At 45.2% G+C, this 27,010-nt stretch overlaps 1 long non-coding RNA gene across 1 annotated transcript in view; it reads right to left on the reverse strand.

Annotated features, from left to right (window-relative positions):
- Window positions 1-27,010, reverse strand: part of LOC309621378 — a 472,156-nt gene that overhangs the window by 234,018 nt on the left and 211,128 nt on the right. The gene's annotated exons all lie outside the window — the stretch shown is intronic.

A 27,010-nucleotide genomic window follows, 5' to 3' on the forward strand; every position in this document is an offset into this window, starting at 1 on the left:
TTGGGTACGACGATTCTAAGTGAAATAAGTCACACAGAAAAAGACACTTATCATAAGATATCACTTATAGAGGGAATGTAAAAACCGCTACCCTTGAACTGAATTACAAAACAGAATAGAGCCACACGTTTACAAAAACACTAGGGCTGCTTAACGGGAAAGGTGAGGTGGGGTGATGCATAAAACAAGGGTTTCAAAGTAGCTCAGATAGCGTTCCATAAACCCAATATGTGATAGACAAGACCTACTCCTTGCTCAGTGAACTGGACTCAACACGCCCTATTCACCGCCCAAGAATATATCTGACTAGTAAGAATCTTAAAACCTATGTATTTATATCTTTCTGTAAGCGAGTGAAGTGGGTAAAAAGCGGCATAAACACAGCAGTGAAAAGCAGCTAAACCCCATTATACAAATCAATTACTTTTAAAAACCCGTGAAACAAAGACAGTGAAAGAGAGAGAAATTCTGACAAAATTCGTTCAGGGGCTGTGATGCAACCTGGATTGACCATATGTAGACCCACAGATGGATGAGACATAAGGGTGGACACTCTTGGGGCTGAGAGGTTTGGTGAGGTTGGGTGAGCAAACGCAGACCCTTTAAAGTAATACTGCGTGGTACCCATCCCATGGGTCCCAAATCTCCAGGTTCAAGGGCATCTTCATACATCGAAAACATGCATGAGAAACCCAGAAGATGGTACACCGTGTGATCGGGAATGGTTTCTAAAACGCACCTCATTTCTCATCTCCTTGTGCTCCGGTTCGCCATTCCAGCCGCTATACTAGCAATCTCCCTGCTTGGAGAATCAGCACCTTTAACCTCCTGTTCCGTACACGTTGCAATTTGTCCTGAGGATGAACGGGAAGAGGGGGAACCAATGAGAGACTCGCTCTAGGTGTTGGGACAGGCACAGGTCACTCTATTTTCCCATCAGGAAGAATTAACCACAGGCTCAGCCTGCCGCCCGGAGCCAGAATAGGGCCTGAAGCAATCCTGCGCTTTTGCGGCCAGCTCCCAAGAAAGCGAGTTGAAAAATGGAGCTCAGGGGCACTGCAATTCACAAAACTGCAGAGTTAGAAATGATAACTCTCGTCCACAAATGTATTGAGGGAAGGCAACGAAGAGGATTTGAAAGCAAGGCAGAATTGCAGGAAACAGATTTCAGGAGGTAGATTCGAATCGCCTTTAAAGCACAGGAAAAGCGGCAAAACCTCGACAATGATGCCCTTGGCCAAAAAGGCCGTATGCGTTTTTTCCAGAATATATACAGGAAAAAACGCATACGCCGTTTTTGGCCAAACAAGCAACCTGGAAAGGCAAATCAGCGCTACAAAGAAGTCTCGCTTCCCATCGGTCAAAAGGGCCAGGCTGAATAAAGTGTCAAAACCAGAAATGCAGGACAGGCCATGGAGAAATGGGAGCCTTGCTACGCTGATGGGCGGGATGTAAATTGCCAACAGCCACTCTGGAGAAGTGTACGGTGTGTCCTGAAACATCTAAAAAACTCAGCTTAGAGAGCATAGGGCACTTCCACTCATGGGCGTATAAATTGGGAAAACTAAAAATCAGCAAGACAGAGGCACCCCAATGTTTAGGGCTGCTCTGTTGACAAGAACCTCCACTTCGTTACACCTTAAATATCCCAGGAAAGACAAGAATGGATAAAGAAGTTGTGGTCCTTATGAACAATGGAATATCACTCAGCCGTGAAATCAACATCATAAGGCTAGGAGCAGCATGATGAGTGGATTTGGGTACGACGATTCTAAGTGAAATAAGTCACACAGAAAAAGAAACATATTATAAGATATCACTTATAGAGGGAATGTAAAAACCGCTACCCTTGAACTGAATTACATAACAGGTCAGAGTCACACGTTTAGAACACACACTAGGGCTGCTTAACGGGAAAGGTGAGGTGGGGTGATGCATAAAACAAGGGTTTCAAATTAGCTCAGATAGCGTACCATAAACCCAATATGTAATAGACAAGACCTACTCCTTCCTCAGTGAACTGGACTCAACACCCCCTATTCACCGCCCAAGAATATATCTGACTAGTAAGAATCTTAAAACCTATGTATTTATATCTCTCTGTAAGTGAATGAAGTGGGTGAAAAGCGGCATAAACACAGTAGTGAAAAGCAGCTAAACCCCATTATACAAATCAATTACTTTTAAAAACCCGTGAAACAAAGACAGTGAAAGAGAGAGAAATTCTGACAAAATTCGTTCAGGGGCTGTGATGCAACCTGGATTGACCATATGTAGACCCACAGATGGATGAGACATAAGGGTGGACACTCTTGGGGCTGAGAGGTTTGGTGAGGTTGGGTGAGCAAACGCAGACCCTTTAAAGTAATACTGCGTGGTACCCTTCCCATGGGTCCCAAATCTCCAGGTTCAAGGGCATCTTCATACATCGAAAACATGCATGAGAAACCCAGAAGATGGTACACCCTGTGATCGGGAAAGGCTTCTAAAACGCACCTCATTTCTCATCAATTTGTGCTCCGGTTCGCCATTCCAGCCGCTATACTAGCAATCTCCCTGCTTGGAGAATCAGCACCTTTAACCTCCTGTTCCGAACAGGTTGCAATTTGTCCTGAGGATGAACGGGAAGAGGGGGAACCAATGAGAGACTAGCTCTAGGTGTTGGGACAGGCACAGGTCACTCTATTTTCCCATCAGGAAGAAGAATTAACCACAGGCTCAGCCTGCCGCCCGGAGCCAGAATAGGGCCTGAAGCAATCCTGTGCTTTTGCGGCCAGCTCCCAAGAAAGCGAGTTGAAAAATGGTGCTCAGGGGCACTGCAATTCACAAACCTGCAGACTTAGAAATGATAACTCTCGTCCACAAATATATTGAGGGAAGGCAACGAAGAGGATTTGAAAGCAAGGCAGAATTGCAGGAAACAGATTTCAGGAGGTAGATTCGAATCGCCTTTAAAGCACAGGAAAAGCGGCAAAACCTCGACAATGATGCCCTTGGCCAAAAAGGCCGTATGCGTTTTTTCCTGAATATATTCAGGAAAAAACGCATACGCCCTTTTTGGCCAACCAAGCAACCTGGAAAGGCAAATCAGCGCTACAAAGAAGTCTCGCTTCCCATCGGTCAAAAGGGCCAGGCTGAATAAAGTGTCAAAACCAGAAATGCAGGACAGGCCATGGAGAAATGGGAGCCTTGCTACGCTGATGGGCGGGATGTAAATTGCCAACAGCCACTCTGGAGAAGTGTACGGTGTGTCCTGAAACATCTAAAAAACTCAGCTTAGAGAGCATAGGGCACTTCCACTCATGGGGGTATAAATTGGGAAAACTAAAAATCAGCAAGACACAGGCACCCCAAAGTTTAGGGCTGCTCTGTTGACAAGAACCTCCACTTCGTTACACCTTAAATATCCCAGGAAAGGCAAGAAAGGATAAAGAAGTTGTGGTCCTTATGTACAATGGAATATCACTCAGCCATGAAATCAACGTCATAAGGCTAGTAGCAGCATGATGAGTGGATTTGGGTACGACGATTCTAAGTGAAATAAGTCACACAGAAAAAGACACTTATCATAAGATATCACTTATAGAGGGAATGTAAAAACCGCTACCCTTGAACTGAATTACATAACAGGTCAGAGTCACACGTTTAGAAAACACACTATGGCTGCTTAACGGGAAAGGTGAGGTGGGGTGATGCATAAAACAAGGGGTTCAAAGTAGCTCAGATAGCGTTCCATAAACCCAATATGTGATAGACAAGACCTACTCCTTGCTCAGTGAACTGGACTCAACACGCCCTATTCACCGCCCAAGAATATATCTGACTAGTAAGAATCTTAAAACCTATGTATTTATATCTTTCTGTAAGCGAGTGAAGTGGGTGAAAAGCGGCATAAACACAGCAGTGAAAAGCAGCTAAACCCCATTATACAAATCAATTACTTTTAAAAACCCGTGAAACAAAGACAGTGAAAGAGAGAGAAATTCTGACAAAATTCGTTCAGGGGCTGTGATGCAACCTGGATTGACCATATGTAGACCCACAGATGGATGAGAAATAAGGGTGGACACTCTTGGGGCTGAGAGGTTTGGTGAGGTTGGGTGAGCAAACGCAGACCCTTTAAAGTTATACTGCGTGGTACCCATCCCATGGGTCCCAAATCTCCAGGTTCAAGGGCATCTTCATACATCGAAAACATGCATGAGAAACCCAGAAGATGGTACACCCTGTGATCGGTAAAGGCTTCTAAAACGCACCTCATTTCTCATCAATTTGTGCTCCGGTTCGCCATTCCAGCCGCTATACTAGCAATCTCCCTGCTTGGAGAATCAGCACCTTTAACCTCCTGTTCCGAACAGGTTGCAATTTGTCCTGAGGATGAACGGGAAGAGGGGGAACCAATGAGAGACTAGCTCTAGGTGTTGGGACAGGCACAGGTCACTCTATTTTCCCATCAGGAAGAAGAATTAACCACAGGCTCAGCCTGCCGCCGGGAGCCAGAATAGGGCCTGAAGCAATCCTGCGCTTTTGCGGCCAGCTCCCAAGAAAGCGAGTTGAAAAATGGTGCTCAGGGGCACTGCAATTCACAAACCTGCAGACTTAGAAATGATAACTCTCGTCCACAAATATATTGAGGGAAGGCAACGAAGAGGATTTGAAAGCAAGGCAGAATTGCAGGAAACAGATTTCAGGAGGTAGATTCGAATCGCCTTTAAAGCACAGGAAAAGCGGCAAAACCTCGACAATGATGCCCTTGGCCAAAAAGGGCGTATGCGTTTTTTCCTGAATATATTCAGGAAAAAACGCATACGCCCTTTTTGGCCAACCAAGCAACCTGGAAAGGCAAATCAACGCTACACAGAAGTCTCGCTTCCCATCGGTCAAAAGGGCCAGGCTGAATAAAGTGTCAAAACCAGAAATGCAGGACAGGCCATGGAGAAATGGGAGCCTTGCTACGCTGATGGGCGGGATGTAAATTGCCAACAGCCACTCTGGAGAAGTGTACGGTGTGTCCTGAAACATCTAAAAAACTCAGCTTAGAGAGCATAGGGCACTTCCACTCATGGGGGTATAAATTGGGAAAACTAAAAATCAGCAAGACACAGGCACCCCAAAGTTTAGGGCTGCTCTGTTGACAAGAACCTCCACTTCGTTACACCTTAAATATCCCAGGAAAGGCAAGAAAGGATAAAGAAGTTGTGGTCCTTATGTACAATGGAATATCACTCAGCCATGAAATCAACGTCATAAGGCTAGTAGCAGCATGATGAGTGGATTTGGGTACGACGATTCTAAGTGAAATAAGTCACACAGAAAAAGTCACTTATCATAAGATATCACTTATAGAGGGAATGTAAAAACCGCTACCCTTGAACTGAATTACATAACAGGTCAGAGTCACACGTTTAGAAAACACACTATGGCTGCTTAACGGGAAAGGTGAGGTGGGGTGATGCATAAAACAAGGGGTTCAAAGTAGCTCAGATAGCGTTCCATAAACCCAATATGTGATAGACAAGACCTACTCCTTGCTCAGTGAACTGGACTCAACACGCCCTATTCACCGCCCAAGAATATATCTGACTAGTAAGAATCTTAAAACCTATGTATTTATATCTTTCTGTAAGCGAGTGAAGTGGGTGAAAAGCGGCATAAACACAGCAGTGAAAAGCAGCTAAACCCCATTATACAAATCAATTACTTTTAAAAACCCGTGAAACAAAGACAGTGAAAGAGAGAGAAATTCTGACAAAATTCGTTCAGGGGCTGTGATGCAACCTGGATTGATCATATGTAGACCCACAGATGGATGAGAAATAAGGGTGGACACTCTTGGGGCTGAGAGGTTTGGTGAGGTTGGGTGAGCAAACGCAGACCCTTGAAAGTCATACTGCGTGGTGCCCATCCCATGGGTCCCAAATCTCCAGGTTCAAGGGCATCTTCCTACATCGAAAACATGCATGAGAAACCCAGAAGATGGTACACCGTGTGATCGGGAAAGGTTTCTAAAACGCACCTCATTTCTCATCTCCTTGTGCTCCGGTTCGCCATTCCAGCCAATATACTAGCAATCTCCCTGCCTGGAGAATCAGCACCTTTAACCTCCTGTTCCGTACAGGTTGCAATTTGTCCTGAGGATGAACGGGAAGAGGGGGAACCAATGAGAGACTAGCTCTAGGTGTTGGGACAGGCACAGGTCACTCTATTTTCCCATCAGGAAGAAGAATTAACCTCAGGCTCAGCTTCCGCCCGGAGCCAGAAAAGGGGCTGAAGCAATCCTGCGCTTTAGCGGCCAGCTCCCAAGAAAGCGAGTTGAAAAATGGAGCTCAGGGGCACTGCAATTCACAAACCTGCAGACTTAGAAATGATAAATCTCGTCCACAAATATATTGAGGGAAGGCAACGAAGAGGATTTGAAAGCAAGGCAGAATTGCAGGAAACAGATTTCAGGAGGTAGATTCGAATCGCCTTTAAAGCACAGGAAAAGCGGCAAAACCTCGACAATGATGCCCTTGGCCAAAAAGGGCGTATGCGTTTTTTCCTGAATATATTCAGGAAAAAACGCATACGCCCTTTTTGGCCAACCAAGCAACCTGGAAAGGCAAATCAGCGCTACAAAGAAGTCTCGCTTCCCATCGGTCAAAAGGGCCAGGCTGAATAAAGTGTCAAAACCAGAAATGCAGGACAGGCCATGGAGAAATGGGAGCCTTGCTACGCTGATGGGCGGGATGTAAATTGCCAACAGCCACTCTGGAGAAGTGTAAGGTGTGTCCTGAAACATCTAAAAAAACTCAGCTTAGAGAGCATAGGGCACTTCCACTCATGGGCGTATAAATTGGGAAAACTAAAAATCAGCAAGACACAGGCACCCCAAAGTTTAGGGCTGCTCTGTTGACAAGAACCTCCACTTTGTTACACCTTAAATATCCCAGCAAAGACAAGAATGGATAAAGAAGTTGTGGTCCTTATGTACAGTGGAATATCACTCAGCCATGAAATCAACGTCATAAGGCTAGGAGCAGCATGATGAGTGGATTTGGGTACGACGATTCTAAGTGAAATAAGTCACACAGGAAAAGACACTTATCATAAGATATCACTTATAGAGGGAATGTAAAAACCGCTACCCTTGAACTGAATTACATAACAGGTCAGAGTCACACGTTTAGAAAACACACTAGGGCTGCTTAACGGGAAAGGTGAGGTGGGGTGATGCATAAAACAAGGGTTTCAAATTAGCTCAGATAGCGTTCCATAAACCCAATATGTAATAGACAAGACCTACTCCTTCCTCAGTGAACTGGACTCAACACCCCCTATTCACCGCCCAAGAATATATCTGACTAGTAAGAATGTTAAAACCTATGTATTTATGTCTCTCTGTAAGTGAGTGAAGTGGGTGAAAAGCGGCATAAACACAGCAGTGAAAAGCAGCTAAACCCCATTATACAAATCAATTACTTTTAAAAACCCGTGAAACAAAGACAGTGAAAGAGAGAGAAATTCTGACAAAATTCGTTCAGGGGCTGTGATGCAACCTGGATTGACCATATGTAGACCCACAGATGGATGAGACATAAGGGTGGACACTCTTGGGGCTGAGAGGTTTGGTGAGGTTGGGTGAGCAAACGCAGACCCTTTAAAGTAATACTGCGTGGTACCCATCCCATGGGTCCCAAATCTCCAGGTTCAAGGGCATCTTCATACATCGAAAACATGCATGAGAAACCCCGAAGATGGTACACCGTGTGATCGGGAATGGTTTCTAAAACGCACCTCATTTCTCATCTCCTTGTGCTCCGGTTCGCCATTCCAGCCGCTATACTAGCAATCTCCCTGCTTGGAGAATCAGCACCTTTAACCTCCTGTTCCGTACACGTTGCAATTTGTCCTGAGGATGAACGGGAAGAGGGGGAACCAATGAGAGACTCGCTCTAGGTGTTGGGACAGGCACAGGTCACTCTATTTTCCCATCAGGAAGAATTAACCACAGGCTCAGCCTGCCGCCCGGAGCCAGAATAGGGCCTGAAGCAATCTTGCGCTTTTGCGGCCAGCTCCCAAGAAAGCGAGTTGAAAAATGGAGCTCAGGGGCACTGCAATTCACAAACCTGCAGACTTAGAAATGATAACTCTCGTCCACAAATGTATTGAGGGAAGGCAACGAAGAGGATTTGAAAGCAAGGCAGAATTGCAGGAAACAGATTTCAGGAGGTAGATTCGAATCGCCTTTAAAGCACAGGAAAAGCGGCAAAACCTCGACAATGATGCCCTTGGCCAAAAAGGGCGTATGCGTTTTTTCCTGAATATATACAGGAAAAAACGCATACGCCGTTTTTGGCCAACCAAGCAACCTGGAAAGGCAAATCAGCGCTACAAAGAAGTCTCGCTTCCCATCGGTCAAAAGGGCCAGGCTGAATAAAGTGTCAAAACCAGAAATGCAGGACAGGCCATGGAGAAATGGGAGCCTTGCTACGCTGATGGGCGGGATGTAAATTGCCAACAGCCACTCTGGAGAAGTGTACGGTGTGTCCTGAAACATCTAAAAAACTCAGCTTAGAGAGCATAGGGCACTTCCACTCATGGGCATATAAATTGGGAAAACTAAAAATCAGCAAGACAGAGGCACCCCAATGTTTAGGGCTGCTCTGTTGAAAAGAACCTCCACTTTGTTACACCTTAAATATCCCAGGAAAGACAAGAATGGATAAAGAAGTTGTGGTCCTTATGTACAATGGAATATCACTCAGCCGTGAAATCAACATCATAAGGCTAGGAGCAGCATGATGAGTGGATTTGGGTACGACGATTCTAAGTGAAATAAGTCACACACAAAAAGAAACATATTATAAGATATCACTTATAGAGGGAATGTAAAAACCGCTACCCTTGAACTGAATTACATAACAGGTCAGAGTCACACGTTTAGAACACACACTAGGGCTGCTTAACGGGAAAGGTGAGGTGGGGTGATGCATAAAACAAGGGTTTCAAATTAGCTCAGATAGCGTTCCATAAACCCAATATGTGATAGACAAGACCTACTCCTTCCTCAGTGAACTGGACTCAACACCCCCTATTCACCGCCCAAGAATATATCTGACTAGTAAGAATCTTAAAACCTATGTATTTATATCTCTCTGTAAGTGAATGAAGTGGGTGAAAAGCGGCATAACCACAGCAGTGAAAAGCAGCTAAACCCCATTATACAAATCAATTACTTTTAAAAACCCGTGAAACAAAGACAGTGAAAGAGAGAGAAATTCTGACAAAATTCGTTCAGGGGCTGTGATGCAACCTGGATTGACCATATGTAGACCCACAGATGGATGAGACATAAGGGTGGACACTCTTGGGGCTGAGAGGTTTGGTGAGGTTGGGTGAGCAAACGCAGACCCTTTAAAGTAATACTGCGTGGTACCCTTCCCATGGGTCCCAAATCTCCAGGTTCAAGGGCATCTTCATACATCGAAAACATGCATGAGAAACCCAGAAGATGGTACACCCTGTGATCGGGAAAGGCTTCTAAAACGCACCTCATTTCTCATCAATTTGTGCTCCGGTTCGCCATTCCAGCCGCTATACTAGCAATCTCCCTGCTTGGAGAATCAGCACCTTTAACCTCCTGTTCCGAACAGGTTGCAATTTGTCCTGAGGATGAACGGGAAGAGGGGGAACCAATGAGAGACTAGCTCTAGGTGTTGGGACAGGCACAGGTCACTCTATTTTCCCATCAGGAAGAAGAATTAACCACAGGCTCAGCCTGCCGCCGGGAGCCAGAATAGGGCCTGAAGCAATCCTGCGCTTTTGCGGCCAGCTCCCAAGAAAGCGAGTTGAAAAATGGTGCTCAGGGGCACTGCAATTCACAAACCTGCAGACTTAGAAATGATAACTCTCGTCCACAAATATATTGAGGGAAGGCAACGAAGAGGATTTGAAAGCAAGGCAGAATTGCAGGAAACAGATTTCAGGAGGTAGATTCGAATCGCCTTTAAAGCACAGGAAAAGCGGCAAAACCTCGACAATGATGCCCTTGGCCAAAAAGGGCGTATGCGTTTTTTCCTGAATATATTCAGGAAAAAACGCATACGCCCTTTTTGGCCAACCAAGCAACCTGGAAAGGCAAATCAACGCTACACAGAAGTCTCGCTTCCCATCGGTCAAAAGGGCCAGGCTGAATAAAGTGTCAAAACCAGAAATGCAGGACAGGCCATGGAGAAATGGGAGCCTTGCTACGCTGATGGGCGGGATGTAAATTGCCAACAGCCACTCTGGAGAAGTGTACGGTGTGTCCTGAAACATCTAAAAAACTCAGCTTAGAGAGCATAGGGCACTTCCACTCATGGGGGTATAAATTGGGAAAACTAAAAATCAGCAAGACACAGGCACCCCAAAGTTTAGGGCTGCTCTGTTGACAAGAACCTCCACTTCGTTACACCTTAAATATCCCAGGAAAGGCAAGAAAGGATAAAGAAGTTGTGGTCCTTATGTACAATGGAATATCACTCAGCCATGAAATCAACGTCATAAGGCTAGTAGCAGCATGATGAGTGGATTTGGGTACGACGATTCTAAGTGAAATAAGTCACACAGAAAAAGACACTTATCATAAGATATCACTTATAGAGGGAATGTAAAAACCGCTACCCTTGAACTGAATTACATAACAGGTCAGAGTCACACGTTTAGAAAACACACTATGGCTGCTTAACGGGAAAGGTGAGGTGGGGTGATGCATAAAACAAGGGGTTCAAAGTAGCTCAGATAGCGTTCCATAAACCCAATATGTGATAGACAAGACCTACTCCTTGCTCAGTGAACTGGACTCAACACGCCCTATTCACCGCCCAAGAATATATCTGACTAGTAAGAATCTTAAAACCTATGTATTTATATCTTTCTGTAAGCGAGTGAAGTGGGTGAAAAGCGGCATAAACACAGCAGTGAAAAGCAGCTAAACCCCATTATACAAATCAATTACTTTTAAAAACCCGTGAAACAAAGACAGTGAAAGAGAGAGAAATTCTGACAAAATTCGTTCAGGGGCTGTGATGCAACCTGGATTGATCATATGTAGACCCACAGATGGATGAGAAATAAGGGTGGACACTCTTGGGGCTGAGAGGTTTGGTGAGGTTGGGTGAGCAAACGCAGACCCTTGAAAGTCATACTGCGTGGTGCCCATCCCATGGGTCCCAAATCTCCAGGTTCAAGGGCATCTTCCTACATCGAAAACATGCATGAGAAACCCAGAAGATGGTACACCGTGTGATCGGGAAAGGTTTCTAAAACGCACCTCATTTCTCATCTCCTTGTGCTCCGGTTCGCCATTCCAGCCAATATACTAGCAATCTCCCTGCCTGGAGAATCAGCACCTTTAACCTCCTGTTCCGTACAGGTTGCAATTTGTCCTGAGGATGAACGGGAAGAGGGGGAACCAATGAGAGACTAGCTCTAGGTGTTGGGACAGGCACAGGTCACTCTATTTTCCCATCAGGAAGAAGAATTAACCTCAGGCTCAGCTTCCGCCCGGAGCCAGAAAAGGGGCTGAAGCAATCCTGCGCTTTAGCGGCCAGCTCCCAAGAAAGCGAGTTGAAAAATGGAGCTCAGGGGCACTGCAATTCACAAACCTGCAGACTTAGAAATGATAAATCTCGTCCACAAATATATTGAGGGAAGGCAACGAAGAGGATTTGAAAGCAAGGCAGAATTGCAGGAAACAGATTTCAGGAGGTAGATTCGAATCGCCTTTAAAGCACAGGAAAAGCGGCAAAACCTCGACAATGATGCCCTTGGCCAAAAAGGGCGTATGCGTTTTTTCCTGAATATATTCAGGAAAAAACGCATACGCCCTTTTTGGCCAACCAAGCAACCTGGAAAGGCAAATCAGCGCTACAAAGAAGTCTCGCTTCCCATCGGTCAAAAGGGCCAGGCTGAATAAAGTGTCAAAACCAGAAATGCAGGACAGGCCATGGAGAAATGGGAGCCTTGCTACGCTGATGGGCGGGATGTAAATTGCCAACAGCCACTCTGGAGAAGTGTAAGGTGTGTCCTGAAACATCTAAAAAAACTCAGCTTAGAGAGCATAGGGCACTTCCACTCATGGGCGTATAAATTGGGAAAACTAAAAATCAGCAAGACAGAGGCACCCCAAAGTTTAGGGCTGCTCTGTTGACAAGAACCTCCACTTTGTTACACCTTAAATATCCCAGGAAAGACAAGAATGGATAAAGAAGTTGTGGTCCTTATGTACAGTGCAATATCACTCAGCCATGAAATCAACGTCATAAGGCTAGGAGCAGCATGATGAGTGGATTTGGGTACGACGATTCTAAGTGAAATAAGTCACACAGGAAAAGACACTTATCATAAGATATCACTTATAGAGGGAATGTAAAAACCGCTACCCTTGAACTGAATTACATAACAGGTCAGAGTCACACGTTTAGAAAACACACTAGGGCTGCTTAACGGGAAAGGTGAGGTGGGGTGATGCATAAAACAAGGGTTTCAAATTAGCTCAGATAGCGTTCCATAAACCCAATATGTAATAGACAAGACCTACTCCTTCCTCAGTGAACTGGACTCAACACCCCCTATTCACCGCCCAAGAATATATCTGACTAGTAAGAATGTTAAAACCTATGTATTTATGTCTCTCTGTAAGTGAGTGAAGTGGGTGAAAAGCGGCATAAACACAGCAGTGAAAAGCAGCTAAACCCCATTATACAAATCAATTACTTTTAAAAACCCGTGAAACAAAGACAGTGAAAGAGAGAGAAATTCTGACAAAATTCGTTCAGGGGCTGTGATGCAACCTGGATTGACCATATGTAGACCCACAGATGGATGAGACATAAGGGTGGACACTCTTGGGGCTGAGAGGTTTGGTGAGGTTGGGTGAGCAAACGCAGACCCTTTAAAGTAATACTGCGTGGTACCCATCCCATGGGTCCCAAATCTCCAGGTTCAAGGGCATCTTCATACATCGAAAACATGCATGAGAAACCCCGAAGATGGTACACCGTGTGATCGGGAATGGTTTCTAAAACGCACCTCATTTCTCATCTCCTTGTGCTCCGGTTCGCCATTCCAGCCGCTATACTAGCAATCTCCCTGCTTGGAGAATCAGCACCTTTAACCTCCTGTTCCGTACACGTTGCAATTTGTCCTGAGGATGAACGGGAAGAGGGGGAACCAATGAGAGACTCGCTCTAGGTGTTGGGACAGGCACAGGTCACTCTATTTTCCCATCAGGAAGAATTAACCACAGGCTCAGCCTGCCGCCCGGAGCCAGAATAGGGCCTGAAGCAATCTTGCGCTTTTGCGGCCAGCTCCCAAGAAAGCGAGTTGAAAAATGGAGCTCAGGGGCACTGCAATTCACAAACCTGCAGACTTAGAAATGATAACTCTCGTCCACAAATGTATTGAGGGAAGGCAACGAAGAGGATTTGAAAGCAAGGCAGAATTGCAGGAAACAGATTTCAGGAGGTAGATTCGAATCGCCTTTAAAGCACAGGAAAAGCGGCAAAACCTCGACAATGATGCCCTTGGCCAAAAAGGGCGTATGCGTTTTTTCCTGAATATATACAGGAAAAAACGCATACGCCGTTTTTGGCCAACCAAGCAACCTGGAAAGGCAAATCAGCGCTACAAAGAAGTCTCGCTTCCCATCGGTCAAAAGGGCCAGGCTGAATAAAGTGTCAAAACCAGAAATGCAGGACAGGCCATGGAGAAATGGGAGCCTTGCTACGCTGATGGGCGGGATGTAAATTGCCAACAGCCACTCTGGAGAAGTGTACGGTGTGTCCTGAAACATCTAAAAAACTCAGCTTAGAGAGCATAGGGCACTTCCACTCATGGGCATATAAATTGGGAAAACTAAAAATCAGCAAGACAGAGGCACCCCAATGTTTAGGGCTGCTCTGTTGAAAAGAACCTCCACTTTGTTACACCTTAAATATCCCAGGAAAGACAAGAATGGATAAAGAAGTTGTGGTCCTTATGTACAATGGAATATCACTCAGCCGTGAAATCAACATCATAAGGCTAGGAGCAGCATGATGAGTGGATTTGGGTACGACGATTCTAAGTGAAATAAGTCACACACAAAAAGAAACATATTATAAGATATCACTTATAGAGGGAATGTAAAAACCGCTACCCTTGAACTGAATTACATAACAGGTCAGAGTCACACGTTTAGAACACACACTAGGGCTGCTTAACGGGAAAGGTGAGGTGGGGTGATGCATAAAACAAGGGTTTCAAATTAGCTCAGATAGCGTTCCATAAACCCAATATGTAATAGACAAGACCTACTCCTTCCTCAGTGAACTGGACTCAACACCCCCTATTCACCGCCCAAGAATATATCTGACTAGTAAGAATCTTAAAACCTATGTATTTATATCTCTCTGTAAGTGAATGAAGTGGGTGAAAAGCGGCATAAACACAGTAGTGAAAAGCAACTAAACCCCATTATACAAATCAATTACTTTTAAAAACCCGTGAAACAAAGACAGTGAAAGAGAGAGAAATTCTGACAAAATTCGTTCAGGGGCTGTGCTGCAACCTGGATTGACCATATGTAGACCCACAGATGGATGAGACATAAGGGTGGACACTCTTGGGGCTGAGAGGTTTGGTGAGGTTGGGTGAGCAAACGCAGACCCTTTAAAGTAATACTGCGTGGTACCCTTCCCATGGGTCCCAAATCTCCAGGTTCAAGGGCATCTTCATACATCGAAAACATGCATGAGAAACCCAGAAGATGGTACACCCTGTGATCGGGAAAGGCTTCTAAAACGCACCTCATTTCTCATCAATTTGTGCTCCGGTTCGCCATTCCAGCCGCTATACTAGCAATCTCCCTGCTTGGAGAATCAGCACCTTTAACCTCCTGTTCCGAACAGGTTGCAATTTGTCCTGAGGATGAACGGGAAGAGGGGGAACCAATGAGAGACTAGCTCTAGGTGTTGGGACAGGCACAGGTCACTCTATTTTCCCATCAGGAAGAAGAATTAACCACAGGCTCAGCCTGCCGCCGGGAGCCAGAATAGGGCCTGAAGCAATCCTGCGCTTTTGCGGCCAGCTCCCAAGAAAGCGAGTTGAAAAATGGTGCTCAGGGGCACTGCAATTCACAAACCTGCAGACTTAGAAATGATAACTCTCGTCCACAAATATATTGAGGGAAGGCAACGAAGAGGATTTGAAAGCAAGGCAGAATTGCAGGAAACAGATTTCAGGAGGTAGATTCGAATCGCCTTTAAAGCACAGGAAAAGCGGCAAAACCTCGACAATGATGCCCTTGGCCAAAAAGGCCGTATGCGTTTTTTCCTGAATATATACAGGAAAAAACGCATACGCCGTTTTTGGCCAACCAAGCAACCTGGAAAGGCAAATCAGCGCTACAAAGAAGTCTCGCTTCCCATCGGTCAAAAGGGCCAGGCTGAATAAAGTGTCAAAACCAGAAATGCAGGACAGGCCATGGAGAAACGGGAGCCTTGCTACGCTGATGGGCGGGATGTAAATTGCCAACAGCCACTCTGGAGAAGTGTACGGTGTGTCCTGAAACATCTAAAAAACTCAGCTTAGAGAGCATAGGGCACTTCCACTCATGGGGGTATAAATTGGGAAAACTAAAAATCAGCAAGACACAGGCACCCCAAAGTTTAGGGCTGCTCTGTTGACAAGAACCTCCACTTCGTTACACCTTAAATATCCCAGGAAAGACAAGAAAGGATAAAGAAGTTGTGGTCCTTATGTACAATGGAATATCACTCAGCCATGAAATCAACGTCATAAGGCTAGTAGCAGCATGATGAGTGGATTTGGGTACGACGATTCTAAGTGAAATAAGTCACACAGAAAAAGACACTTATCATAAGATATCACTTATAGAGGGAATGTAAAAACCGCTACCCTTGAACTGAATTACATAACAGGTCAGAGTCACACGTTTAGAAAACACACTATGGCTGCTTAACGGGAAAGGTGAGGTGGGGTGATGCATAAAACAAGGGTTTCAAAGTAGCTCAGTTAGCGTTCCATAAACCCAATATGTGATAGACAAGACCTACTCCTTGCTCAGTGAACTGGACTCAACACGCCCTATTCACCGCCCAAGAATATATCTGACTAGTAAGAATCTTAAAACCTATGTATTTATATCTTTCTGTAAGCGAGTGAAGTGGGTGAAAAGCGGCATAAACACAGCAGTGAAAAGCAGCTAAACCCCATTATACAAATCAATTACTTTTAAAAACCCGTGAAACAAAGACAGTGAAAGAGAGAGAAATTCTGACAAAATTCGTTCAGGGGCTGTGATGCAACCTGGATTGATCATATGTAGACCCACAGATGGATGAGAAATAAGGGTGGACACTCTTGGGGCTGAGAGGTTTGGTGAGGTTGGGTGAGCAAACGCAGACCCTTGAAAGTCATACTGCGTGGTGCCCATCCCATGGGTCCCAAATCTCCAGGTTCAAGGGCATCTTCCTACATCGAAAACATGCATGAGAAACCCAGAAGATGGTACACCGTGTGATCGGGAAAGGTTTCTAAAACGCACCTCATTTCTCATCTCCTTGTGCTCCGGTTCGCCATTCCAGCCAATATACTAGCAATCTCCCTGCCTGGAGAATCAGCACCTTTAACCTCCTGTTCCGTACAGGTTGCAATTTATCCTGAGGATGAACGGGAAGAGAGGGAACCAATGAGAGACTAGCTCTAGGTGTTGGGACAGGCACAGGTCACTCTATTTTCCCATCAGGAAGAAGAATTAACCTCAGGCTCAGCTTGCCGCCCGGAGCCAGAAAAGGGCCTGAAGCAATCCTGCGCTTTAGCGGCCAGCTCCCAAGAAAGCGAGTTGAAAAATGGAGCTCAGGGGCACTGCAATTCACAAACCTGCAGAGTTAGAAATGATAACTCTCGTCCACAAATATATTGAGGGAAGGCAACGAAGAGGATTTGAAAGCAAGGCAGAATTGCAGGAAACAGATTTCAGGAGGTAGATTCGAATCGCCTTTAAAGCACAGGAAAAGCGGCAAAACCTCGACAATGATGCCCTTGGCCAAAAAGGGCGTATGCGTTTTTTCCTGAATATATTCAGGAAAAAACGCATACGCCCTTTTTGGCCAACCAAGCAACCTGGAAAGGCAAATCAGAGCTACAAAGAAGTCTCGCTTCCCATCGGTCAAAAGGGCCAGGCTGAATAAAGTGTCAAAACCAGAAATGCAGGACAGGCCATGGAGAAATGGGAGCCTTGCTACGCTGATGGGCGGGATGTAAATTGCCAACAGCCACTCTGGAGAAGTGTACGGTGTGTCCTGAAACATCTAAAAAACTCAGCTTAGAGAGCATAGGGCACTTCCACTCATGGGCGTGTAAATTGGGAAAACTAAAAATCAGCAAGACACAGGCACCCCAAAGTTTAGGGCTGCTCTGTTGACAAGAACCTCCACTTTGTGACACCTTAAATATCCCAGGAAAGACAAGAATGGATAAAGAAGTTGTGGTCCTTATGTACAATGGAATATCACTCAGCCATGAAATCAACGTCATAAGGCTAGTAGCAGCATGATGAGTGGATTTGGGTACGACGATTCTAAGTGAAATAAGTCACACAGAAAAAGACACTTATCATAAGATATCACTTATAGAGGGAATGTAAAAACCGCTACCCTTGAACTGAATTACATAACAGGTCAGAGTCACACGTTTAGAAAACACACTAGGGCTGCTTAACGGGAAAGGTGAGGTGGGGTGATGCATAAAACAAGGGGTTCAAAGTAGCTCAGATAGCGTTCCATAAACCCAATATGTAATAGACAAGACCTAATCCTTCCTCAGTGAACTGGACTCAACACGCCCTATTCACCGCCCAAGAATATATCTGACTAGTAAGAATCTTAAAACCTATGTATTTATATCTCTCTGTAAGTGAGTGAAGTGGGTGAAAAGCGGCATAACCACAGCAGTGAAAAGCAGCTAAACCCCATTATACAAATCAATTACTTTTAAAAACCCGTGAAACAAAGACAGTGAAAGAGAGAGAAATTCTGACAAAATTCGTTCCGGGGCTGTGATGCAACCTGGATTGACCATATGTAGACCCACAGATGGATGAGACATAAGGGTGGACACTCTTGGGGCTGAGAGGTTTGGTGAGGTTGGGTGAGCAAACGCAGACCCTTGAAAGTCATACTGCGTGGTACCCTTCCCATGGGTCCCAAATCTCCAGGTTCAAGGGCATCTTCATACATCGAAAACATGCATGAGAAACCCAGAAGATGGTACACCCTGTGATCGGGAAAGGCTTCTAAAACGCACCTCATTTCTCATCAATTTGTGCTCGGGTTCGCCATTCCAGCCGCTATACTAGCAATCTCCCTGCTTGGAGAATCAGCACCTTTAACCTCCTGTTCCGAACAGGTTGCAATTTGTCCTGAGGATGAACGGGAAGAGGGGGAACCAATGAGAGACTAGCTCTAGGTGTTGGGACAGGCACAGGTCACTCTATTTTCCCATCAGGAAGAAGAATTAACCACAGGCTCAGCTTGCCGCCCGGAGCCAGAAAAGGGCCTGAAGCAATCCTGCGCTTTAGCGGCCAGCTCCCAAGAAAGCGAGTTGAAAAATGGAGCTCAGGGGCACTGCAATTCACAAACCTGCAGAGTTAGAAATGATAACTCTCGTCCACAAATATATTGAGGGAAGGCAACGAAGAGGATTTGAAAGCAAGGCAGAATTGCAGGAAACAGATTTCAGGAGGTAGATTCGAATCGCCTTTAAAGCACAGGAAAAGCGGCAAAACCTCGACAATGATGCCCTTGGCCAAAAAGGGCGTATGCGTTTTTTCCTGAATATATTCAGGAAAAAACGCATACGCCCTTTTTGGCCAACCAAGCAACCTGGAAAGGCAAATCAGCGCTACAAAGAAGTCTCGCTTCCCATCGGTCAAAAGGGCCAGGCTGAATAAAGTGTCAAAACCAGAAATGCAGGACAGGCCATGGAGAAATGGGAGCCTTGCTACGCTGATGGGCGGGATGTAAATTGCCAACAGCCACTCTGGAGAAGTGTACGGTGTGTCCTGAAACATCTAAAAAACTCAGCTTAGAGAGCATAGGGCACTTCCACTCATGGGCGTATAAATTGGGAAAACTAAAAATCAGCAAGACACAGGCACCCCAAAGTTTAGGGCTGCTCTGTTGACAAGAACCTCCACTTCGTTACACCTTAAATATCCCAGGAAAGACAAGAAAGGATAAAGAAGTTGTGGTCCTTATGTACAATGGAATATCACTCAGCCATGAAATCAACGTCATAAGGCTAGTAGCAGCATGATGAGTGGATTTGGGTACGACGATTCTAAGTGAAATAAGTCACACAGAAAAAGACACTTATCATAAGATATCACTTATAGAGGGAATGTAAAAACCGCTACCCTTGAACTGAATTACATAACAGGTCAGAGTCACACGTTTAGAAAACACACTATGGCTGCTTAACGGGAAAGGTGAGGTGGGGTGATGCATAAAACAAGGGTTTCAAAGTAGCTCAGTTAGCGTTCCATAAACCCAATATGTGATAGACAAGACCTACTCCTTGCTCAGTGAACTGGACTCAACACGCCCTATTCACCGCCCAAGAATATATCTGACTAGTAAGAATCTTAAAACCTATGTATTTATATCTTTCTGTAAGCGAGTGAAGTGGGTGAAAAGCGGCATAAACACAGCAGTGAAAAGCAGCTAAACCCCATTATACAAATCAATTACTTTTAAAAACCCGTGAAACAAAGACAGTGAAAGAGAGAGAAATTCTGACAAAATTCGTTCAGGGGCTGTGATGCAACCTGGATTGATCATATGTAGACCCACAGATGGATGAGAAATAAGGGTGGACACTCTTGGGGCTGAGAGGTTTGGTGAGGTTGGGTGAGCAAACGCAGACCCTTGAAAGTCATACTGCGTGGTGCCCATCCCATGGGTCCCAAATCTCCAGGTTCAAGGGCATCTTCCTACATCGAAAACATGCATGAGAAACCCAGAAGATGGTACACCGTGTGATCGGGAAAGGTTTCTAAAACGCACCTCATTTCTCATCTCCTTGTGCTCCGGTTCGCCATTCCAGCCAATATACTAGCAATCTCCCTGCCTGGAGAATCAGCACCTTTAACCTCCTGTTCCGTACAGGTTGCAATTTATCCTGAGGATGAACGGGAAGAGGGGGAACCAATGAGAGACTAGCTCTAGGTGTTGGGACAGGCACAGGTCACTCTATTTTCCCATCAGGAAGAAGAATTAACCTCAGGCTCAGCTTGCCGCCCGGAGCCAGAAAAGGGCCTGAAGCAATCCTGCGCTTTAGCGGCCAGCTCCCAAGAAAGCGAGTTGAAAAATGGAGCTCAGGGGCACTGCAATTCACAAACCTGCAGAGTTAGAAATGATAACTCTCGTCCACAAATATATTGAGGGAAGGCAACGAAGAGGATTTGAAAGCAAGGCAGAATTGCAGGAAACAGATTTCAGGAGGTAGATTCGAATCGCCTTTAAAGCACAGGAAAAGCGGCAAAACCTCGACAATGATGCCCTTGGCCAAAAAGGGCGTATGCGTTTTTTCCTGAATATATTCAGGAAAAAACGCATACGCCCTTTTTGGCCAACCAAGCAACCTGGAAAGGCAAATCAGCGCTACAAAGAAGTCTCGCTTCCCATCGGTCAAAAGGGCCAGGCTGAATAAAGTGTCAAAACCAGAAATGCAGGACAGGCCATGGAGAAATGGGAGACTTGCTACGCTGATGGGCGGGATGTAAATTGCCAACAGCCACTCTGGAGAAGTGTACGGTGTGTCCTGAAACATCTAAAAAACTCAGCTTAGAGAGCATAGGGCACTTCCACTCATGGGCGTATAAATTGGGAAAACTAAAAATCAGCAAGACACAGGCACCCCAAAGTTTAGGGCTGCTCTGTTGACAAGAACCTCCACTTTGTGACACCTTAAATATCCCAGGAAAGACAAGAATGGATAAAGAAGTTGTGGTCCTTATGCACAATGGAATATCACTCAGCCATGAAATCAACGTCATAAGGCTAGTAGCAGCATGATGAGTGGATTTGGGTACGACGATTCTAAGTGAAATAAGTCACACAGAAAAAGACACTTATCATAAGATATCACTTATAGAGGGAATGTAAAAACCGCTACCCTTGAACTGAATTACATAACAGGTCAGAGTCACACGTTTAGAAAACACACTAGGGCTGCTTAACGGGAAAGGTGAGGTGGGGTGATGCATAAAACAAGGGTTTCAAATTAGCTCAGATAGCGTTCCATAAACCCAATATGTAATAGACAAGACCTAATCCTTCCTCAGTGAATTGGACTCAACACGCCCTATTCACCGCCCAAGAATATATCTGACTAGTAAGAATCTTAAAACCTATGTATTTATATCTCTCTGTAAGTGAGTGAAGTGCGTGAAAAGCGGCATAACCACAGCAGTGAAAAGCAGCTAAACCCCATTATACAAATCAATTACTTTTAAAAACCCGTGAAACAAAGACAGTGAAAGAGAGAGAAATTCTGACAAAATTCGTTCCGGGGCTGTGATGCAACCTGGATTGACCATATGTAGACCCACAGAGGGATGAGACATAAGGGTGGACACTCTTGGGGCTGAGAGGTTTGGTGAGGTTGGGTGAGCAAACGCAGACCCTTTAAAGTCATACTGCGTGGTGCCCATCCCATGGGTCCCAAATCTCCAGGTTCAAGGGCATCTTCCTACATCGAAAACATGCATGAGAAACCCAGAAGATGGTACACCGTGTGATCGGGAAAGGTTTCTAAAACGCACCTCATTTCTCATCTCCTTGTGCTCCGGTTCGCCATTCCAGCCAATATACTAGCAATCTCCCTGCCTGGAGAATCAGCACCTTTAACCTCCTGTTCCGTACAGGTTGCAATTTGTCCTGAGGATGAACGGGAAGAGGGGGAACCAATGAGAGACTAGCTCTAGGTGTTGGGACAGGCACAGGTCACTCTATTTTCCCATCAGGAAGAAGAATTAACCTCAGGCTCAGCTTGCCGCCCGGAGCCAGAAAAGGGCCTGAAGCAATCCTGCGCTTTAGCGGCCAGCTCCCAAGAAAGCGAGTTGAAAAATGGAGCTCAGGGGCACTGCAATTCACAAACCTGCAGAGTTAGAAATGATAACTCTCGTCCACAAATATATTGAGGGAAGGCAACGAAGAGGATTTGAAAGCAAGGCAGAATTGCAGGAAACAGATTTCAGGAGGTAGATTCGAATCGCCTTTAAAGCACAGGAAAAGCGGCAAAACCTCGACAATGATGCCCTTGGCCAAAAAGGGCGTATGCGTTTTTTCCTGAATATATTCAGGAAAAAACGCATACGCCCTTTTTGGCCAACCAAGCAACCTGGAAAGGCAAATCAGCGCTACAAAGAAGTCTCGCTTCCCATCGGTCAAAAGGGCCAGGCTGAATAAAGTGTCAAAACCAGAAATGCAGGACAGGCCATGGAGAAATGGGAGCCTTGCTACATTGATGGGCGGGATGTAAATTGCCAACAGCCACTCTGGAGAAGTGTACGGTGTGTCCTGAAACATCTAAAAAACTCAGCTTAGAGAGCATAGGGCACTTCCACTCATGGGCGTATAAATTGGGAAAACTAAAAATCAGCAAGACACAGGCACCCCAAAGTTTAGGGCTGCTCTGTTGACAAGAACCTCCACTTTGTTACACCTTAAATATCCCAGGAAAGACAAGAATGGATAAAGAAGTTGTGGTCCTTATGTACAATGGAATATCACTCAGCCATGAAATCAACGTCATAAGGCTAGTAGCAGCATGATGAGTGGATTTGGGTACGACGATTCTAAGTGAAATAAGTCACACAGGAAAAGACACTTATCATAAGATATCACTTATAGAGGGAATGTAAAAACCGCTACCCTTGAACTGAATTACATAACAGGTCAGAGTCACACGTTTAGAAAACACACTAGGGCTGCTTAACGGGAAAGGTGAGGTGGGGTGATGCATAAAACAAGGGTTTCAAATTAGCTCAGATAGCGTTCCATAAACCCAATATGTAATAGACAAGACCTACTCCGTCCTCAGTGAACTGGATTCAACACGCCCTATTCACCGCCCAAGAATATATCTGACTAGTAAGAATCTTAAAACCTATGTATTTGTATCTCTCTGTAAGTGAGTGAACTGGGTGAAAAGCGGCATAAACACAGCAGTGAAAAGCAGCTAAACCCCATTATACAAATCAATTACTTTTAAAAACCCGTGAAACAAAGACAGTGAAAGAGAGAGAAATTCTGACAAAATTCGTTCAGGGGCTGTGATGCAACCTGGATTGACCATATGTAGACCCACAGATGGATGAGACATAAGGGTGGACACTCTTGGGGCTGAGAGGTTTGGTGAGGTTGGGTGAGCAAACGCAGACCCTTTAAAGTAATACTGCGTGGTACCCTTCCCATGGGTCCCAAATCTCCAGGTTCAAGGGCATCTTCATACATCGAAAACATGCATGAGAAACCCAGAAGATGGTACACCCTGTGATCGGGAAAGGCTTCTAAAACGCACCTCATTTCTCATCAATTTGTGCTCCGGTTCGCCATTCCAGCCGCTATACTAGCAATCTCCCTGCTTGGAGAATCAGCACCTTTAACCTCCTGTTCCGAACAGGTTGCAATTTGTCCTGAGGATGAACGGGAAGAGGGGGAACCAATGAGAGACTAGCTCTAGGTGTTGGGACAGGCACAGGTCACTCTATTTTCCCATCAGGAAGAAGAATTAACCACAGGCTCAGCCTGCCGCCGGGAGCCAGAATAGGGCCTGAAGCAATCCTGCGCTTTTGCGGCCAGCTCCCAAGAAAGCGAGTTGAAAAATGGTGCTCAGGGGCACTGCAATTCACAAACCTGCAGACTTAGAAATGATAACTCTCGTCCACAAATATATTGAGGGAAGGCAACGAAGAGGATTTGAAAGCAAGGCAGAATTGCAGGAAACAGATTTCAGGAGGTAGATTCGAATCGCCTTTAAAGCACAGGAAAAGCGGCAAAACCTCGACAATGATGCCCTTGGCCAAAAAGGCCGTATGCGTTTTTTCCTGAATATATACAGGAAAAAACGCATACGCCGTTTTTGGCCAACCAAGCAACCTGGAAAGGCAAATCAGCGCTACAAAGAAGTCTCGCTTCCCATCGGTCAAAAGGGCCAGGCTGAATAAAGTGTCAAAACCAGAAATGCAGGACAGGCCATGGAGAAACGGGAGCCTTGCTACGCTGATGGGCGGGATGTAAATTGCCAACAGCCACTCTGGAGAAGTGTACGGTGTGTCCTGAAACATCTAAAAAACTCAGCTTAGAGAGCATAGGGCACTCCCACTCATGGGGGTATAAATTGGGAAAACTAAAAATCAGCAAGACACAGGCACCCCAAAGTTTAGGGCTGCTCTGTTGACAAGAACCTCCACTTCGTTACACCTTAAATATCCCAGGAAAGACAAGAAAGGATAAAGAAGTTGTGGTCCTTATGTACAATGGAATATCACTCAGCCATGAAATCAACGTCATAAGGCTAGTAGCAGCATGATGAGTGGATTTGGGTACGACGATTCTAAGTGAAATAAGTCACACAGAAAAAGACACTTATCATAAGATATCACTTATAGAGGGAATGTAAAAACGGCTACCCTTGAACTGAATTACATAACAGGTCAGAGTCACACGTTTAGAAAACACACTATGGCTGCTTAACGGGAAAGGTGAGGTGGGGTGATGCATAAAACAAGGGTTTCAAAGTAGCTCAGATAGCGTTCCATAAACCCAATATGTGATAGACAAGACCTACTCCTTGCTCAGTGAACTGGACTCAACACGCCCTATTCACCGCCCAAGAATATATCTGACTAGTAAGAATCTTAAAACCTATGTATTTATATCTTTCTGTAAGCGAGTGAAGTGGGTGAAAAGCGGCATAAACACAGCAGTGAAAAGCAGCTAAACCCCATTATACAAATCAATTACTTTTAAAAACCCGTGAAACAAAGACAGTGAAAGAGAGAGAAATTCTGACAAAATTCGTTCAGGGGCTGTGATGCAACCTGGATTGATCATATGTAGACCCACAGATGGATGAGAAATAAGGGTGGACACTCTTGGGGCTGAGAGGTTTGGTGAGGTTGGGTGAGCAAACGCAGACCCTTGAAAGTCATACTGCGTGGTGCCCATCCCATGGGTCCCAAATCTCCAGGTTCAAGGGCATCTTCCTACATCGAAAACATGCATGAGAAACCCAGAAGATGGTACACCGTGTGATCGGGAAAGGTTTCTAAAACGCACCTCATTTCTCATCTCCTTGTGCTCCGGTTCGCCATTCCAGCCAATATACTAGCAATCTCCCTGCCTGGAGAATCAGCACCTTTAACCTCCTGTTCCGTACAGGTTGCAATTTATCCTGAGGATGAACGGGAAGAGGGGGAACCAATGAGAGACTAGCTCTAGGTGTTGGGACAGGCACAGGTCACTCTATTTTCCCATCAGGAAGAAGAATTAACCTCAGGCTCAGCTTGCCGCCCGGAGCCAGAAAAGGGCCTGAAGCAATCCTGCGCTTTAGCGGCCAGCTCCCAAGAAAGCGAGTTGAAAAATGGAGCTCAGGGGCACTGCAATTCACAAACCTGCAGAGTTAGAAATGATAACTCTCGTCCACAAATATATTGAGGGAAGGCAACGAAGAGGATTTGAAAGCAAGGCAGAATTGCAGGAAACAGATTTCAGGAGGTAGATTCGAATCGCCTTTAAAGCACAGGAAAAGCGGCAAAACCTCGACAATGATGCCCTTGGCCAAAAAGGGCGTATGCGTTTTTTCCTGAATATATTCAGGAAAAAACGCATACGCCCTTTTTGGCCAACCAAGCAACCTGGAAAGGCAAATCAGAGCTACAAAGAAGTCTCGCTTCCCATCGGTCAAAAGGGCCAGGCTGAATAAAGTGTCAAAACCAGAAATGCAGGACAGGCCATGGAGAAATGGGAGCCTTGCTACGCTGATGGGCGGGATGTAAATTGCCAACAGCCACTCTGGAGAAGTGTACGGTGTGTCCTGAAACATCTAAAAAACTCAGCTTAGAGAGCATAGGGCACTTCCACTCATGGGCGTATAAATTGGGAAAACTAAAAATCAGCAAGACACAGGCACCCCAAAGTTTAGGGCTGCTCTGTTGACAAGAACCTCCACTTTGTGACACCTTAAATATCCCAGGAAAGACAAGAATGGATAAAGAAGTTGTGGTCCTTATGTACAATGGAATATCACTCAGCCATGAAATCAACGTCATAAGGCTAGTAGCAGCATGATGAGTGGATTTGGGTATGACGATTCTAAGTGAAATAAGTCACACAGAAAAAGACACTTATCATAAGATATCACTTATAGAGGGAATGTAAAAACCGCTACCCTTGAACTGAATTACATAACAGGTCAGAGTCACACGTTTAGAAAACACACTAGGGCTGCTTAACGGGAAAGGTGAGGTGGGGTGATGCATAAAACAAGGGTTTCAAATTAGCTCAGATAGCGTTCCATAAACCCAATATGTAATAGACAAGACCTAATCCTTCCTCAGTGAACTGGACTCAACACGCCCTATTCACCGCCCAAGAATATATCTGACTAGTAAGAATCTTAAAACCTATGTATTTATATCTCTCTGTAAGTGAGTGAAGTGGGTGAAAAGCAGCATAACCACAGCAGTGAAAAGCAGCTAAACCCCATTATACAAATCAATTACTTTTAAAAACCCGTGAAAAAAAGACAGTGAAAGAGAGAGAAATTCTGACAAAATTCGTTCCGGGGCTGTGATGCAACCTGGATTGACCATATGTAGACCCACAGATGGATGAGACATAAGGGTGGACACTCTTGGGGCTGAGAGGTTTGGTGAGGTTGGGTGAGCAAACGCAGACCCTTGAAAGTCATACTGCGT

This window comes from Balaenoptera borealis (assembly GCF_965194805.1).
Source record: "Balaenoptera borealis genome assembly, contig: HAP1_SCAFFOLD_364, whole genome shotgun sequence".
Classification (NCBI taxonomy): Eukaryota; Metazoa; Chordata; class Mammalia; order Artiodactyla; family Balaenopteridae; genus Balaenoptera; species Balaenoptera borealis.